This window comes from Rhea americana, unplaced genomic scaffold (genome assembly GCF_003343005.1).
Source record: "Rhea americana isolate MKP2758 unplaced genomic scaffold, rheAme1 scaffold_69, whole genome shotgun sequence".
Lineage (NCBI taxonomy): Eukaryota > Metazoa > Chordata > Aves > Rheiformes > Rheidae > Rhea > Rhea americana.
In genome coordinates, this window is record NW_028186856.1 from 2692218 (window position 1) to 2709622 (window position 17405).

The 17405-nt window shown below is 39.3% G+C and overlaps 3 non-coding genes across 3 annotated transcripts; 2 read left to right on the forward strand and 1 right to left on the reverse strand.

Moving 5' to 3' along the window:
* Window positions 1–10763: 10763 nt before the first annotated feature.
* Window positions 10764–10835, forward strand: TRNAD-GUC (transfer RNA aspartic acid (anticodon GUC)). Its single transcript has one exon. It is a non-coding gene; the product is annotated as a tRNA-Asp (tRNA).
* Window positions 10836–11023: 188 nt separating this feature from the next.
* On the reverse strand, window positions 11024–11095 carry TRNAD-GUC (transfer RNA aspartic acid (anticodon GUC)). Its single transcript has one exon. It is a non-coding gene; the product is annotated as a tRNA-Asp (tRNA).
* Window positions 11096–11526: 431 nt separating this feature from the next.
* TRNAW-CCA (transfer RNA tryptophan (anticodon CCA)) lies at window positions 11527–11598 on the forward strand. Its single transcript has one exon. It is a non-coding gene; the product is annotated as a tRNA-Trp (tRNA).
* Window positions 11599–17405: the final 5807 nt, after the last annotated feature.

Here is a 17405-nt window from a genome sequence, read left to right on the forward strand (position 1 = left end):
GGCAAACTGTACTAGATGATGGGCACCAAAGAAACGATTCAGTAGCCAGTTTTAAGGATTAACACAACCTCAAGTGGTTGCTAAGCCTTAAGTGCTTGCCAATTATCCTGAAATCATATTTCATACAAGCCAGATTAAGACAGAARCAAAACTAAAAGCCGTGTTTCACAATCACATTGGAACTGAGCACCTTCGGAAAGTGTTTGCTTTCTTTCCTTTGTTTGAAAAAAATGTCTTAAGGAAATAAAGTATTAATTATTTATTTACAGTGTTTCTTATTTACTTATAGTAATTAATTACTGTTATAAAATACTAAGAATTAATATTATTCATTATAAGTAAATTTATTAAGCATTATGATTAGATATGAGTCTGTTTTGCAAAGTCTCTATAGAAAGCATACTTTACAAAAGAATTAGAAWGTGAAAATTTTACCTACGTTACCTTTTTTCCATTGATTTTCCAATTCTATGTATCTAAGCAATCTAAACACGTTTTCCTATTCCTAAAGATTATCTYTCCTCTTTATCTCTTTTGCTGCTGTGTAAAGTCCTCATTAGCATGTGCCTAATCTAGGAATGTACTAACAGTCTGGTTCTCTCGTCAACACATATTGCTCTTGACAGCGCTTAGCTATTAATAGTCTAGCTCAGCTTTTAATCATACGRTGTAGTTATGAATGACTTTCCCTTCTTAATGAAGAGTTTTAATCATTTTTGCCTTTTAAACAAGTCTTTTGACTGAAATTTTTTACTCTTTCTTGGCTCTGAAGCAAACTTTATTTAAAATTTGTTAACTTATTACTGATTRAATTGAGTTTTGTTAGGTGAAAACAAACACCATTGTCCAAAGCTAGTAAGTTTTATAGGTGAAAACTGAATACAYATCGTGGAAATGTCAGGTAAAGAACTTGCTGAATAACATGGCACTTYGTTGTGTTAAGAAATAAGATGTAGAAATACTAAAGTTCACATTAAATGTTTTGGAATAATGCGCTGGCTGACACATGCAATATATTGCTCATCTAAARGTGTGTGTCTCAAATCTTAAGGAAAAAAAAATCTTTCAGGTGTGCAGAATTATGTAAATGAGTCTGAAGAATTCCCAACTATTAGGCTTAACTATACGAGTAAATGAATCATAGGTAATTCTTCATTCTATAACAGACAAATGTATATACTATCCAAATACACATACAGCTCATGCTCAAAGTTAATACAGATTTTTGTGGAGAGAGCGAAACCTGAAATAACTTGTCTGAAGTTATGAAACTTGTTTGTACTCCTAAAAAGCTGAAAATTCAGAGTTATTAGCCTAATAAGTTCATAAAAACATATCTAATAACTTTGTTTAAATATTTTGCTTATGTTGAACATTTTGCAAAATCAGGATTTTGACCGGATCTGACAATTTGTTATCTTCAGCTGAATTGTGGCAGTAGTGCAAAGTATTACTGCTATTTAGCATTGAAGTTACATTGAAAAAGCATAATCCTAATGTTATTTCAAAACAGATTGTTCTGAAAATTTTTAAATATTTTATTATGGGCATTTTCCTTTTTACTTTTCTTAAACTGACTGCAAAAAGATTGTGTCCCCTTCATCYACTTACGCAGAAGAACCTAAACATTTCTTTCAATATGAGCAGGATATTCTGCAGAAATTTTTGACTTTTTCCCTGGTCATCTGTTCACGGTTTCGAATGTGCTACATTAAAAGWACATCAGTTATCAATATAAGACTGCTAATATAGGCACTACTAAGCAGAATTACTTTGACCAGAAACTGTTCTCACTTTCTTCTTCCAGGCAGTACTCCTTGAACTCTCAAGATGCTATTAAAACAAAAATAAAAAAAGGGGGGGGGGAGGAGGTTTCATTGATTGGGAAATCTCATGCTCAGTACTGAGGGTTTAAACTGCAGAGGTAGCATACTGGGATGCACTGGTGAGGTAACTTTAAATGTTTTGTTCCTCTCAGTCAGTCTTACTAGGCAGAGAGAGGGTAACTGCAGAGTTACCTAACTCTAGACGAAACTTTTAGTTTCATCCTTTAAAAAATCCCCAAAAGTGGGTCTTTCCTGTGTGCATAAGCAGAGGAAATGATCTAACTTCCTTCTCATTTCCTGCTCCTCTCTGTCCTTCCTTTCCTCTCTTCTCCACAGTCATTATTAAAAACATACAGACAAAAACTGACATTTACTGCACATCTGTTTTAGTTCTGGCAAGAACTTCTAGGATGCAAATGGCAACAACTGCCAAGCACCTTAATTTCAAAATGGAATTTTTTCCATTGAGACTTTCTGTAAGAGACTCATTGCTTTTTGCTGCCACCTAAAACAGGCTAGTCCCAGAGTAAAGACACTGTTGTAACTCCTCTGCTTCCCAAACACAAAAGAGCAAAATGCTATCCATGAATTCAGTAAAGAGATTGTGAAGGTAAGGAAATAAGTGATGTTTTCATAAGCCCTTTTGACCTAGATTGTTAGAATTTCATTTTATAAGTTGCTTACGTGTAAGCTCAATCAGATTTGAGAGATTTATTTTTATCTTCTATTTTTAATATAACAATTAAAATAAAATAACCTAATTTTCTGATTTCTAAGTAATTTTGAATCATTCTCCCAGACTGTAGAGCATCCCTGAATGCCACCAGAGGGAGCTAGTGCAATTGCAAACTTGAAAGTCAAGTCTTTCCCAACAAAACTCAAGGAAAAATTATTATTCCACAAAATATAAGAAAGAAATAAAGATTATTGTTTAACATAGTGTTTKTTCTTTTTGAAGTACAAATATCCTTCCCATTCTAATCACACACAATGAGGAACACTAATGTAAATGAAAAAAAAGCAAATAACTTTTCTTAAATTTTGCTTCCAAGAATAGATTATTGTGCATTGCACTGCAATTTAAACACTCGTTATTTTAATCGTTTACKGTCATCATGATGATGTCTCCTTCCAGATACTGCCACTCACAAATTCTACAGCCTTTCTCCCGTCTCTCTGAAGTGATCTCTCCAAGCCAGTTATTGCAGATCACCATCTCCCATCCTTGTCCACTATGAGAAAGCTACAAAATGTCCATTCTGCCCTGAGCCTGACCCTGCTTACCAATGCCTCTGATCTTTTTATCCTCTTGTTTCTTTTCCTTCGATTTTGCTAGGAGTAACTTAGTGACTGTCAGGCAGATGCACCACAGAGTATCTGCTCTTTTTTCAAGCAGCTGTGCTCAAAGTACACAGTTTCAAAAGTTCCTCATTTGTGGGTTTGGCTGTTCAACTGATTTTAAATATTTAGTTCTTCTTTCAAAACTGAAGTGCACTCTGATTCATTTCTGCATCTTTTCTAAGTGTCAGGCTTTTACAGTTGAACAGGATGGTTAATGGTTAACCATCCATCACATCTTAAGCAATCTCTGGTGAATGCACATATTTGCTTTTCTCTATCTTGACTAACATTTGGAAATGGCAATTAATTTTTGTAAGGAGGTTTTAATGTTTTATATTATACCATTTTCCTTCTTCCATCTGCTAAATCTAAAAACCCACCACTTCCTTCTATTGCTCATTCACCCCCTGAAGACTCCCTCCRTGGCAAAAAAAGGCCAGTCCTAGGATCCTCTCCAGACCCAGCTGAACAAGAATAGCAATTTCCGCCAGCCTCCACATGAGACCTAAGCCTGGCTCATTTTTGTAAGCCATGAGGCCTTGGGGTTTCTCAGAGTTTCCCTGTGCACATGGATTAGTGAAAATCTTTAGAGCACTTTCTATGCCATGTGGCCACTGTATCCTAAGAAAAAGAGAAAAGAGGAAACTATTACCCAATCAAGGCATGATTTTGCCTAGAAAGGAAACTATTCTCTTCCTCATACAAAACACATAATGAAGTTATAAATGGGGACAACTGAGGCATCGTGAACCCACAGTGAAGCTAGTACTACAATAAATTGCTAGTGCACTTGTAGCTTTGATCTAGTGCTTTGTTGGTAAAATAAATGAATTGTCAACTTTGTCCTTTGCTGAGATTGCTCTTATTATGTTCAAACTTTCTTAACATTTATCACAATTGTTCAAAACATTCATCAAGTCCTGCAGTTCTTTTCTAATTGAACTCAGAGGAAAAGATTGCTAGCATACATTGTATTCTTCATAAAAACTCTATTAACTCAGATCCCATCAAGAAGATTCCAAACTTTCATTTGTTATGCTTTCAACTTAGACCAAATATCTTCACAGACAAAATGTACCTTGATGATGCAGTTTGATGTTCTTATATCAATTCACAGGGCTCCTTTCTTTCTAAAATATTGAGTTTTCTCAACTCTGGATTCTGTGAGTCATCATTAYGTTTTTCAGGGGTACATAGCTGTCATTTTGAAACTTCTTGAACRGCACTATTCAAAGTCTGTGGCATTAGTAAGTACTGATCTGGAAGCAACGGAGACTTTTTTCCAAGTCTCCTGCAGGGTCTTTTACCTATTTCTAATTTTATATCTTAAGCAGGCACAAAGTTTTCTTGACGCTGCAGAAACACTTTTGGTTTTAATAACACTTCCTCCAGATGCTCATCTTTGTTTCAGACTTTCCAGTTTTGCCATCGTAATTCTTTGGCCTGCACTTCTGCATGGCATCTATGCCTACTGAGCAGCAAAATGCAGGAAAGGAGTTTCTGACAATTACCTTCCTAACAGTTGTTTCCTGCATTTTCTCTCATTCAGTTATGTAAAGCTGAGAGCTTCAAATGTCTCTCCATCCTTTTCATAGTATCACTCATTTCTCCATGTGAAGCTTCTATTTCATGACATCTTGTTTCAGGTATCTTTCTTTAATCTATTATACTTTTTACTGGATTTCTATCTGTGAATTTTGCTATTCCTTGTTTTTTTTTTTTTTTAATCTTTATTTTGCTCTGTTGGATTATTGATTCCTTTAGTATTACTTTTTCTTTTGAATGATAGGTGTTAACACCAGGAACAGATATGATGTGACAGTTGGACACGATAGTAAATATTATAGTTGTATATGGCAGTATTGGATTTTTCACACGTTCATCTCAAGAATTTTCCTTCTGAGGCACTACATCATTGATCTATTTTTGAAGAAAATTACAAGTTTCAAGATCATAAGAAAAGTCTTATGTCAGACCAAGTCAGACCAATAGTGTAATCATCTGGATCCACTGCAGACTTTCATCTATCATRTATCATAGTTAGAAAGTTATGACTATTCTTGCAGTCATATGATAGGGATAGTCTAGTATCTGGAATGGCATTACACAAGGCACACTAATATTAGTACACCTCCTATGCAGTTTTTGCTTTTGTAGTGTCCAGTTTTGTTCCTCAGGGCTTTGCTGTATAAATGGTCTTTTGAGAGGATACTAAAACTATTATTTAACCTGTAAATCAAATTAGGTGTATTCTGCACACAAATTTGATTAACCTTCTTTCCTTTAATTACTGGGGCCTATCCCCTGATTTCCAAGCAGGTCATCTCTTAATCTTTTGCTATTTTAAAGTCAAAGTCATTCATTAGAGCTTGCCAGCCTCCACTTTTTMTTCGCTTAATTTTATTTTCCATTTCTTACATCATCTCTTCAGCCCATTGACTTGGTAACCCCTTTTGAGAGCCTAAGTAATCAGAATACAGAATGCCTTTGGTAAGGTGTCTATTATTATTGGGAGTATCCATTAAATGTAAACTATATTATAGGAATATAAATGGCTAGATTCTTATTTCAACTCTTCCATCAGTGTTTCTCATCTAAACAGAAAACATAGCTCCACATGTGTACTTTCTCTGTTTTATTTTACRATTCTTAGGGAATAAATTTTCAAGTCCCAAGATTCTTCTAACGGGTTTTTAAAAGACTCCATTTATTACTGAGTTCACAGGACACAAAACAGAGAGGAAGCTGCCCAGCTGTGTGGCTGCATTTAGTACTGTACAAACTACACTAGGCATGCTAATAGGGGAAAATCCCTGAAGTYCCTCCTCCCACTGATACCCCTGGCACTGGCACACAGTGTCACAGCCTCCTTTACCTTGAGTTTCTTCAGCACTTCACTTGTTGATTTTACATGGGATGTCTGGTCACTCATTCCTTTAAGTGATATAAACCAGCTTTTCTAGTAATTTCTAAAACTTTGGGGTTTTTTTAGTTTGATCAAAGTCCATTACAACAGAAAAAGGTCATTAAGACATACAGACAGCGTAACAAAGATGAATTACACTAGACAGAAATTGTTCAAGACTCAAAACTGTGCATAAATAAGTCCCATAATTTAATATGCCATTGTCCAACTAAAAAATTCTTACCAAAAAGCTCATTAAATCCTGTGCTGTGGACTTCACAGGGTGAGGGCACAGGCAAAAATGAAATGGAAGATAGAACACAAATAGCAGACAGAGTGGTAGATATGTGTGAATAGGTAGGAATAAGAGTGTAAAAATGCATATGAAGGGTAATCAGAAYCTAATGCATTCAGTTCAAAGCACCTCTTGTGGATGGGAACTCCTAAAGACCATWTCAGTGAAGGGCTTGGTTTCTCATCTATTGTTTATGTTTTACACTGATTTAGAAGCACTAATTTATGCAACTATAGAAGGCCCCTTTTTCCCATTGAACATAAAATTACAGTAAATGGCATAAAATTACTTGCATCTTTGTACAATCTGGGAAGGAGATGAAGGCCTGTCTCAAAAAATGTATTTTGTCAGCAACTGTCAGATCTGAGGACTACCCTTATTTCCTCCAGCCTACCTGGAGCATTGCAGGAACTACAGCTAGGAGAGAACTGCTGGTGCAAGGAGYTGCCCTAACTACATTTTGTCCTATGCTTAGAGCAGACCAGTCCTGGTTAAAATTTTTTACATGGCTCCATAAACTGCAGAAGAGACAAAATCATGTTTGTGTAAAACATGGGTTCTGAATTTGGTTGAATGTGGTGTGAACCACATTCGAGTGTGGTTGAATRAGCAGTTTATACTAGAGAATGTCCTGGTGTACTGGGTTTGAACYAGTTCAAGATACTGTTGCATGATTAAATTTTAAATGTCTACWTCAAATTAGTGATAGCACAGAACACCCTGATTTTGTACCAGTGTTAGCCATGAATATGTTGCCTGCTAACCCACATTGAAATGTAAAGATATTTTGGGCAGTCCAGYCTTCTACCAAAGGTCTAGACTGTGGCCCCAATTTAAAGGCAGCCAMGCTGCACTTGGCAATTTGTGTCTCAGACCTGCAAAAGGAGTCCAGAGTCACACTTGGGCAATCAYAGAGCCAGAATTAGGGCCAAGTCTACATGGCAGTAAAGTATAAACAGTCTGACAGTATAGACTCTTGTCATATCACACTGCTAGAGCTGGTGTCAGCTGAGCTTAACCTCTTTGTGCCACTAAATATATGTTCGCTGTCATGGCAAACAGTCATCTGCAAGTGACACATTGATGACACTAGATTGAGGGAGGCACTTGATATGGTCAAGGGCAGGGCTACCGTTCAGTGGGACCTTGAAAGGCTGGAGAAAGGAGCTGACAGAGGTGATCTAACTGTTGTCTTCATCTGCCTAATGGAAGGGTAGAGAGAAGATGGAGCCAGTCTCTTCTTGGAGATGCACAGCAAAATGGCAAGGAGCAACTGGTGCAAGCTGCAACATAGAAAATTTCAAGTAAATATAAGGAAAATATTCATCAGCATGAGGATGGGCWACCTGTTCCAGGTTCTAACCAAAGAGGTTGTGAAATCTTCTATCCTTGATGGTATTCAAAACTCAATTGCAYAAGGTCCTAAGCAAGCTGAAGAGGAGGTAACTAGCTTCCAGTTACAATGCTGTGCTAGAACCCAGCCCAAGTCCTGCTGATGGTCATAAAGGGCCTCTTGCAGATGCCTATTGCTCCACTGAGCATGTTTCCAGTGACTTCTGAGCACAAAGGTGGTGCAATGAGGAAAGCATGGAACAAGGTTATTAGCACTAGACAAATAGCTGATACAGGTCCTGAAGAGGCATATTCTTCACAGACCTTGCAACATTGCCACTAGCTGCTAGTAGCTGTCCTGCTTTATGCTGCATGTCCATGTGACAGTTCAACAGGGAAGGAATTTGCTGCCTAACTCCGGGTAACAGCAGCACTATAATAGCCAACCCACTTCATAACAACCCTTCTGATTCACCGACTCATACCTCTATGTCTCTTCCAACTCCTATTCTTACACAGCTGTAGATAAGTCATCTTCCAATTTGGAGTATCCAAYGATGTCTTTGAAAGTCTGGCTTCARAAATGCCTATAAACTTAGTAYGGAAACAAAAGTGGTCATCATTTTCACATTTCAGCAGGACAGCTGGCAAACCCTTCTTCAGGGCTAATTAAGGATCATCATCATCAGCTCAATTTGCAGTAGGTATTTTTAGTAGATATGCTTGTTCTCCACTACAAAGGGAACGGGACAAGTCGTGTAAGACCATGAGACTGCATATTGGCTAGCAGACTTGGCTCAGGGTTGCCCTGGTTGGAAGGATGTGTRGAGGACATGCTAGCTAAGGACATGTGTATACTGATTATATGAGAAGAAGCATGTGTGAGCCCAGTTCTGCTTCTCTCCACCAAGCACTTTTTCAAGGATAGAATCAGTTATGTGGCAAAAATCCTAGAACAGGCTGGGAGCATGCAGGAGCAGGACRGGCTGGAGTGGGCACGCAGGAGCAGGACAATGAAGCATGGTCAGGGACTGTCAGTACCAATATGCCTTTCTTTTGGCCTTTCTTTTGCTAAAGAATTATTCTAGAAATATTTTAAGAAATTGAAAATGAGGAAAAATATAAMAAAGAAAATATAGGGAGAGACCCTCTTACGCGCCATTGCAAACTTTGTGTTACTTGATCCTGGGACCTTGCAGAAGATACTTGGGAAAAGAAGAGGTCCTGGTTGTCAACAGCACTGCTTTTCTTGCAAAATTCCTCCATCAGAGCAGAGTAGCCATCAAAACTACGTTCATCTTAATGCTTCCCTAAAATGGTGAACTGAGAAGAGGTGTTAGTGCTCTGGTATAGAATTGCCAGTGCCACAAGAACTATATTAGCAACCTTGCTCARGCTCCTCATAGCTTTGCCAAGTGTCCTCATTGGATTGGAGCGGCCATTAGACCCATTGCTCTTTTAGACGCTCTTCAGATTCTTGGCTTCGGCTCTGTAGAGTCCTCTTATACCTACACTGAAGTACCTACACATTGCTTGAAGAATGTGTCCACACAGTGGCCTTTCCCTGTATCTTCATTAGGTCCACAGCTCCAAGCCAGATCTACTTTTGCCCTCAGTGCTGAAGAACACAAAAAAGTCTACACATCTTGCTGTAAGCCTGGGTCTGGCAGTCTGAAAGTGCCAAAAAATTGCAAAAGATGGTACAGCAGCAAAAGCCTTCTTCCAAAAGGAGAGAGCCTGGGGGGGGGGGGGTTCTCTCTATGCAGAAGTCTGAGGCAAAGCCAAGGGCAGCAACTAAGGAAGGGCCAACTGCAGTAAGCGCCAACATTTGTAAAAGGCCAGTCACAACCTGAGCTGTGCAACCGCAAGGATCAAGGACCAAAGGAAGTGAGACGCAACTGGCACAAAGGTCTAAACTAATCAWTTGTGAGTGGTTCAATAGAACACAGACAGGTGATATTTGATCCAGCATAAAGTCTTCCATCATTAAATTAATCATCGAATATTTCTTGAATAAAATTTGAACCTGTACATCAAGTTTAGACTGGCCTAACAACAGTGGTTTTGATCCTGCTCTGAGAGGTTTCAAGCTTATCACTTAATCATAGCTCTACTGGTTCATCTAATTATACTACCTGTACAGTAATGAAATTAATAGGAAACTTTAGTCTTTATTTCTCACTTATCAGGATGAATTTTTCAAGTCTGCTGCATGCAGTGAGGAACACACATTTATACCCAGATACTTAAATAAGTACTCCAATTTTTAGAAATGCTTCAGCTATAGGTCACTTATATTTAGACATCTACATATGGATTGATTTTTTTTTCTTTAGCCATGCTCATATGAAAAAGCTAACTTGGGGTTTTACTCAAGGAAATACTAGCAGTAGCAGAGACCACCAAAGAAGAGCACTGGTTGTTCTCATCAACCATTTATACATGGTGCTAATTCATCTAACAAGATGGTAAATTAAATATAGTTCCCCGTACAATGTCACACTGATGCAAACTTACAACCATGTTAGTGCTGACTGAATCGGTATCGGGCCGTACAGTCAGTATGTGTGTCCTTCAGCCTTTTACTCTCAAATCCCAGAGTAATTGGTTTCCATTTCTCTCATTCCCTTTTTTGGGTAGCTAAGAAGCAGGTGCTTGAGTCCTTTCACCGCAAGAACTGCTGACTCAAGGGCTTCTCAAGTTCCGGGGGGGGGGGGGGAAGGAAGGCTGTCTAAATGAGCCAGATGCAAAAACATGAATGCAAAAACATCCGAGCTCTGCTTTGCTCCTCACCACCTCGAGTCCGCTCGTTGCCTTCCACGGTTGCTCTCGTGGATATCGGTCCCCAAACCGCTCCGTTATGGGGCAGAAGGGAAGACGAGCTACCGGCAGGACACGGCGATGCGCCTGCCTCCGCGCCCCGGTAAACACGAGCCTAAATAACCCGGGCGGACGAGAGCCGGGCGGGAGCGAGCCCTGCCCCAGCTCCGGCCCGCGCTCCGCTCCGCTCCGCCGCGCCCCGGCCGSGGAGCAGCGCGGCGGCGCCGCCGGGGCGCCCCGCGGCTCCTCGTTAGTATAGTGGTGAGTATCCCCGCCTGTCACGCGGGAGACCGGGGTTCGATTCCCCGACGGGGAGAAGCGCCAGCGTCTTTTGCTGCCCACGCCGCGTCACTTTGTGCTGGGCCGTTAGTCGTTATTCCCCCGCCCCCCCCGCCCGCGGCAAAACGTCAGCCCGGGGCCCCCTTCGTCTTTCCCGCGCTTTTTAATTTTGGAGTGCGTKGGTGAGAGGTAAAAGCGCGGGGGAAAGAAAAACGACGCTACGGCCTCCCCGTCGGGGAATCGAACCCCGGTCTCCCGCGTGACAGGCGGGGATACTCACCACTATACTAACGAGGAGCTGCCTGGAGGCCGCGTTCCGCCGCGGCTGTTTTATGCGACAGCGCCGCCCCCGCCGGMGGGTAACGGTCGTGGAGGGGCGGCGAGAACCGGCCCGAGGACTGCGGGGGGGGAAGGGAGGGCGCTGGGGCGCCCGAGCCCGCGGGTAGCGGCAGGTGAGCGCGGCACAACCGCGGGAGCCAGGGGCTCTTGGTGGCAGCGGCCGGGAGGGCGAGGGGCGTTGACGGGGCCGCGCCCCTGCAAGGCGGGAAAGGAAGCAGTGGCGGCGGAGCAGGCCGGGGAGGCGCTGCGGCTGTAGCCGGTGAGGTTGCCTTAGCGGGGGAGAAGGGGCCTCGCCGCCGCCGCTCCCGGCCCGCGARGCGGCCGCCGGCGCGTCCCGCCGCGCTCTGACAGGCGCGAGTTCTAAGGCTGTGGGCGCCCCTGCCCAGCAGGACCTCGTGGCGCAACGGTAGCGCGTCTGACTCCAGATCAGAAGGCTGCGTGTTCGAATCACGTCGGGGTCACTTGCATTTTCTTTTGTTTCTGTTTTTCTTCTTTCACCTTAACCTCCGTTTTGTGGAAAGAAAGTGTGAACTGTTTTTTATTATTATTTTTTTTAATATTGCCGCAGTAGCGCACAACCTGCTCTGAACGGCGCGGGTGAGGCGTGCAGGCCAGACCAGCCGGCCTCGAAAGAGCCCAGGAAGAAGTGGGATCTCACAAAGCGCATGTCCTGTTTTTCCAGGTACCCTTTTGCAAGGGCAGCAGATAAGTAAGCGACAAGATTAAAAATGTTCGTTCCATTGTTTGAATATTAATTCTCATCTTATTTAGCCCATTAAAACTACTGAGGCACTTTTTAGTCTTTGCGTAGTTAGCTAACTTAGCTTTTCGTATGTACTAGATGTCAGATCTTCCAAGGCTTTATTGCAGAATGCCTAGGTAGAAAGGGAAAAATGAAGGGAATAAACTTGTATGATTCATAGCTGATTTCTATTCAGTACTTTGAAGGCCTAAATTGCAAAAGTCTGTTCATGAAATTCCTAAAATAACCTAAAAGAAGTTCCCGGCTGCCCTAAGACTTTTTCAGTGCGATACATCTGGTGGAGAGTGATGTGTGTAAATGMTACGCTGTATTAGGCATTTCAGTATCATAAAGGTTTTTGCTGAACCACAAATAAAAATTGTTCAAAATACATGTATTTATTTGTTTCTGTATACAGTACATCTGCTACTTATATAATAAACTCATCAGTGAGTCCTCAACTATAGTGGCCCACAATACAYTCTTCAGGTCAACATCATGATTTAACATTACTTGTCTTTCATTTCTTAATAAAGAGAAGTAGGAAGGTCCAGAAATGTTCCTGGTACAGAAAGAATAATTAATATATGCAGTCCTTGTTATTGCTAGATTTCAATATCCCTGTACAGCAGGCATGATATAAAAATTGAACCTAATAGCAAAGCAATAAGGAGATAAGCAATTATTTARACTTGCATATTATCTTTGTATTTTTTTTTTATTAAATCTTTCAGATATCTCAGGTTCTGAAGCATAACTCATTGGGATGCATGAATGACTCAGAAAATTTTCTTGCAGCTAAATTRAATTTCAGAGACCACTAACAGCATTTTGTTTTACCAAAACAGTTAGGAACATTCATAATTAAACATTTAAATTAATGCATCCATTCCTTAAGGAATGCCGCACAAGTGCTGCAGCTGAAGTAAGTTTAAGTCGATAGCTAAACTGGACTCATGGTGCRTGATTATTATCATGTCAACATAATAACAAAGATCCTGCTGGATAAAAATAAAAAAAAAAAGCTATTTTTTATTTAGGATGTTTGTGTGTATCAGGCCTTCTAATAGCACACCTAAAAGCTAAAAATGTGCCAAAGATCTTACACTTTTACTTTTAAAAAGATAACTCAAAAAACACTATACAAGTGTGTGGAAGTGATGAGAAAAAGTCAAAATGAGTAGGTAGGTTTAAATTTTAAATAGGAGAGAAGCAGAAAGTTTGGCAGGAAAACCCTCTTTCAGTACAGAAGTTCACATGAAAAGGATGAAAGTAAAGGTGGGGGAAGCAAGAGGCACAGGACAAACCAAGAGCTAGCAAAGGTTTTGTGTTAAAAGCCCCGAAGGCAAGCAAGAACCTGATTTGGTGGGAATGGAGAGGGGTGTGCCAGAAAAAGTATTTCAGAAGATAATGGTTTCAAGCCATGGAATAGAAGAATGTTTGCAAAATAGCCACAGACTGAAGTGCCGAAACAAAAAGGCCACAGAAAATACATTACATCRATCTAGACATGAGATAGCAAATCCAAAAACCTGTACCTAAGTGATTCAGTTGGACTGAAAACTTTCAGACTTAATRACATTTCATTAAGAGGGAAACAGAAAAGTTTGTCAAGGGCCTGAATTTTAGAAACAGAGACACATGCCACAGATGAAGTTCTAAATTTACAAGAACTATTTATTAGTGTTGTAAAACAGGGCAAATMATGAGAATATAGAAGTCTTAGAAAAGAGAGCCAGCAGAATCATCAAAATAAAWTTTTTGAAGATATATGCTATTATTTTTAACAGGACAATACTTGTTCCATATATTTTTAAAACACTTCACATATGGAAGTGCCTCCTTAACTGTGCTATTCCATTGCTTTGCTATCCTTACTGTTAAGAAGGTAATAGATGTAGTTTGACCCTGATGTCTCTTTTGTTGTAACTTAAGGCCAGTACTCTTTGTGCTATTGCCAGCAGCTATGAAGAACAGTTTATTCCCTTCCTGTTTATAGCTACTTCTTACATATTTGAAATTCATTATGTCTTATCCATTGCTTTCTGTTCTAGAGCAATAGACTSTGTTTGCTAGGCCTCTGATTATTTGTATTGCTTGCCTCTGGAATCTTTTCAAATKAGTTGCATTTTTAAGTGCCCAGAGCTGAAACAGTATTTCAGCTGACTCAGATTTTACCAGTTCTGAATAGAATAGGAGAACTGCTTCACATGCCTTGCTGACTATAGTTAATACTTTCTTTTTGCTCAAGACAACATGACATTGTTACTGAGGGTCACCTTGTGCTGCACCATGGCAGCCAGCACCTCTTCTGCAGCGCTGATMCCTCACCAGCTATTCTCCATTTTATATTCATTCACTTGATTACTCCTGCTTCAGTATTTTGCACTTGATCCTWCTTAAATTTCATTCTACTTTTTTCCAGATCACTTCCCAGATTGYTAGACTTAATTTGAATTTGAATGCTGTCCTCTAATATACTTGCAGTCCCTGCTAGCTTCATAGCATCTGCCAATGTACTAAGTCATGCACTCTATTCCGTCACCTAGATTTTTAATGGAAATACTGTATAGAATAGAATGAGGCCCCAAACATCTCCATGGGGAATCCTGCTCTCCGTATTATTCCAGTTTCTTTGTGAATTATTGATAGTTTCTGCAGAAACTATGTACCTACCACCTACCAATTTAATCTATTCTATGTTSTTCTGACTTGCTTTTGAAAATAGGGTGTGCCATAATTTGAAAGACATTGGTACAGTGAAGATATATGACTCCTGCTCTTTCTCCATGATCTACAAGCCCTTAATCGTGGAAGGAAATTGGCTTTACACGATTTCTTATGGGCACACTGTTAATCATCATCTTATTTTCTAAATACATACAAATTCTTTGATTATTTCTAGCAATATTTTTTCCCAGGAATGAAAGATGAGCTCTGTTTTAACAATGAGCATTTTTATTTACCCGTTTTCCAGAATGTTCTCTGTCCTTTCCAAGTTTCTGAAGACAGCTACTAAAAATGTTGCCAGTTTCTTAGTTTCTCYGCACATGGCAAAATTGCCAGTCTGAAAACATCTAGCTTACCTAACTACTTTCTGACTTGTTCTTTCCCTATAGTAGCCTGGGTTCTTTGCCTTTTGGGRCTAGCAGTGTTAAAGGGTAAAATGGTATCAAATAATTTAGAAAAGCCTGAATCTAAATCTGCATCACTTAAGAGGTAATTCAAAAATTAAGCTACATAAATACATTTCATTAAAACAATCCATGTAKCTCATGTAAGTAACTATGCAGGTTCTTCATAAACACTTTAAGATAGAGAGATCTACTTCAGAAAAGGTGAGAAAAACTAGATTGGACGTACGGTCTGTTGCATGTGTCCCTGGTCTTATGTCTCCTCTTTAGCAGTCAGGAGAAGACAGACGTAAGAAGTAGGGTGATCTGCTTGCATCCCTTTACCGCTGTCAGAACAGGCGTGCTGTTCTAAGCATTCCAGACTATCAGCAGATAATATCCTCTGGCKTGCAATAAGGAGGTCTGACTGTCACACAGATCTAGCTCGGAATTACAGGATCCAACAAAGGAAAGTGTCAGGAGTGCGTGACCTGGACCAGGATAGAAAGCAGAATCAGCAACCTCCAATTACCAGTAATTAGGCTTAATTTTTTCTCAGTTGCTCTTTGGAGAGAGAATCTACTCTCCTTATATTAAAATTACCTAGTGATTTTTCAGAATTAAATGAAAGAATTAAATGAACTTCAGCTGTGTGCAAATTCTGAAATGTTTGAGCTCTTACGATAATTGTTTCTCCCTCTCAATTTGCTATCTCTAAGATCTCTTTAATCTTATAGCTGTACTGTTGACTTAAACCTACTAATATTTTTGAGGCACTCTTTCTTTTTAATGAAATTCCTACTAGTTAAATATAGACAACAATTTAAATCCAYACCAGGTTCAAGAATCTTGGAGCTGAGATAATGGCTTAAATATGGTAAATACAATGTCTGCASTATCTTTGCTTATATATGATTAAAATATATATGTGAATATTTCTTATTTGGAAATAATTCAGTGTATGAAACTGTAAATTGTCATTTTTTACTTCATTTCTCAGTATACTTGAAGTAGGAACTGATACTTCTGTTTTCAGTCTTCATTGATACAAGCATTTGTCTATCACAATGTCAGCAGCACACAGCTGTTAAACTGTAAGTTTCCCTGCACAGTGACAAGAGCCATACAGAATACCCACAGAGATGGATTCCTCGGTATTGAAAACTTGAGCAAACACCTGCCTTTTTACCACCAAGTGTATTTCCCTGTGAGTGCTAATGAGAGTGTGGTAGCCTGTCTTGTCTGCCTGGTAAAAACGATGTCMACTGGCAAATTCAGCAGGTGTAACTTTTTCTCCAAGAGAAAGACTCTGTCAGTCTTTACGCTCCATTATAGTAAGSTGTGCTTTTTTTCTTATCAGTTTGCTGTTTATATTTGAATTATGCTTAAAAAGACACTTCCAATAAGAAAGGTAGAGTTAYCAAAAAGCCACTTATTTTGTCTCAGTTCTCTAAATTGATCAAAAGTGTGGAAAAGCAATGAGTAATTCCAGAAACAGAGTTACACTATACCTTTGTGATTAGGAACTAGTTCTTTTATTTATAGTAATGTGCTTTTCAATTTCTATTGCCTTTCTGAAAGGGACTATTATTTTCATTGTCAAACTTGCTGTGCAYATAGACTGAATTAATATTTTACACAGGGCTTTTAAATTTCCTTTAGATAGGAAGATTTCTGTACAAATCAGTTTAAGACAAGAGCAGATCTGTAGCACTTCATTAAATATCTTTGTCATTAATGGATTTACAGTTTTCACAATTTAACCATGTATTATGAGGCAAAGATTAAATATGAATGCAAATTAAGAAGGAATATTTTGTTATGGATTAAGCGTTATCCAAAAACTCTACAGAACTCAGGATAATCTTTAAACACACAAACATAGAAAATTAAAATTTATAGTGTAGTGAAAAATAAACAACCTGTCTCACTTCTACATGTAGCATTAGAGGTTAAGAACTGCAAAGCTAGCAAAACTCTAAGCTAAAACCTGTGGTAATTTAGAAGACATTCAGTCTTTTCATATCAAAAAATTCCACATGACTGARAATCTCTTTCTCACACTCAAGAAAGCTAAAAAATTCCAGACATTTGGGAGGGTCCTACATAGGAAGTATTTTTGGCTTTCACTTTCAGCATATTTCACATTTTTAGGCAAGCTTTCAGTAATTTTTCAACCACTGAAAACAAAGTCTTGCACTTCTTATTTTTACTGTTCTCCTAAACTTTTTTGTCATCTGCACTTATCCTAACAGGAGATAACACTTGACTACATGTTTCTCAGGTAGAAGCAGATGTTCCAGGCTTTGAAAAGCAGAATTTGATGTCAGGCATACACATTTAATGCATTTAAAGTACTGGAATGCTTCACAAAGCAATGGTTTTGTGTTACAACCTTTAAGGTGCAAAACAG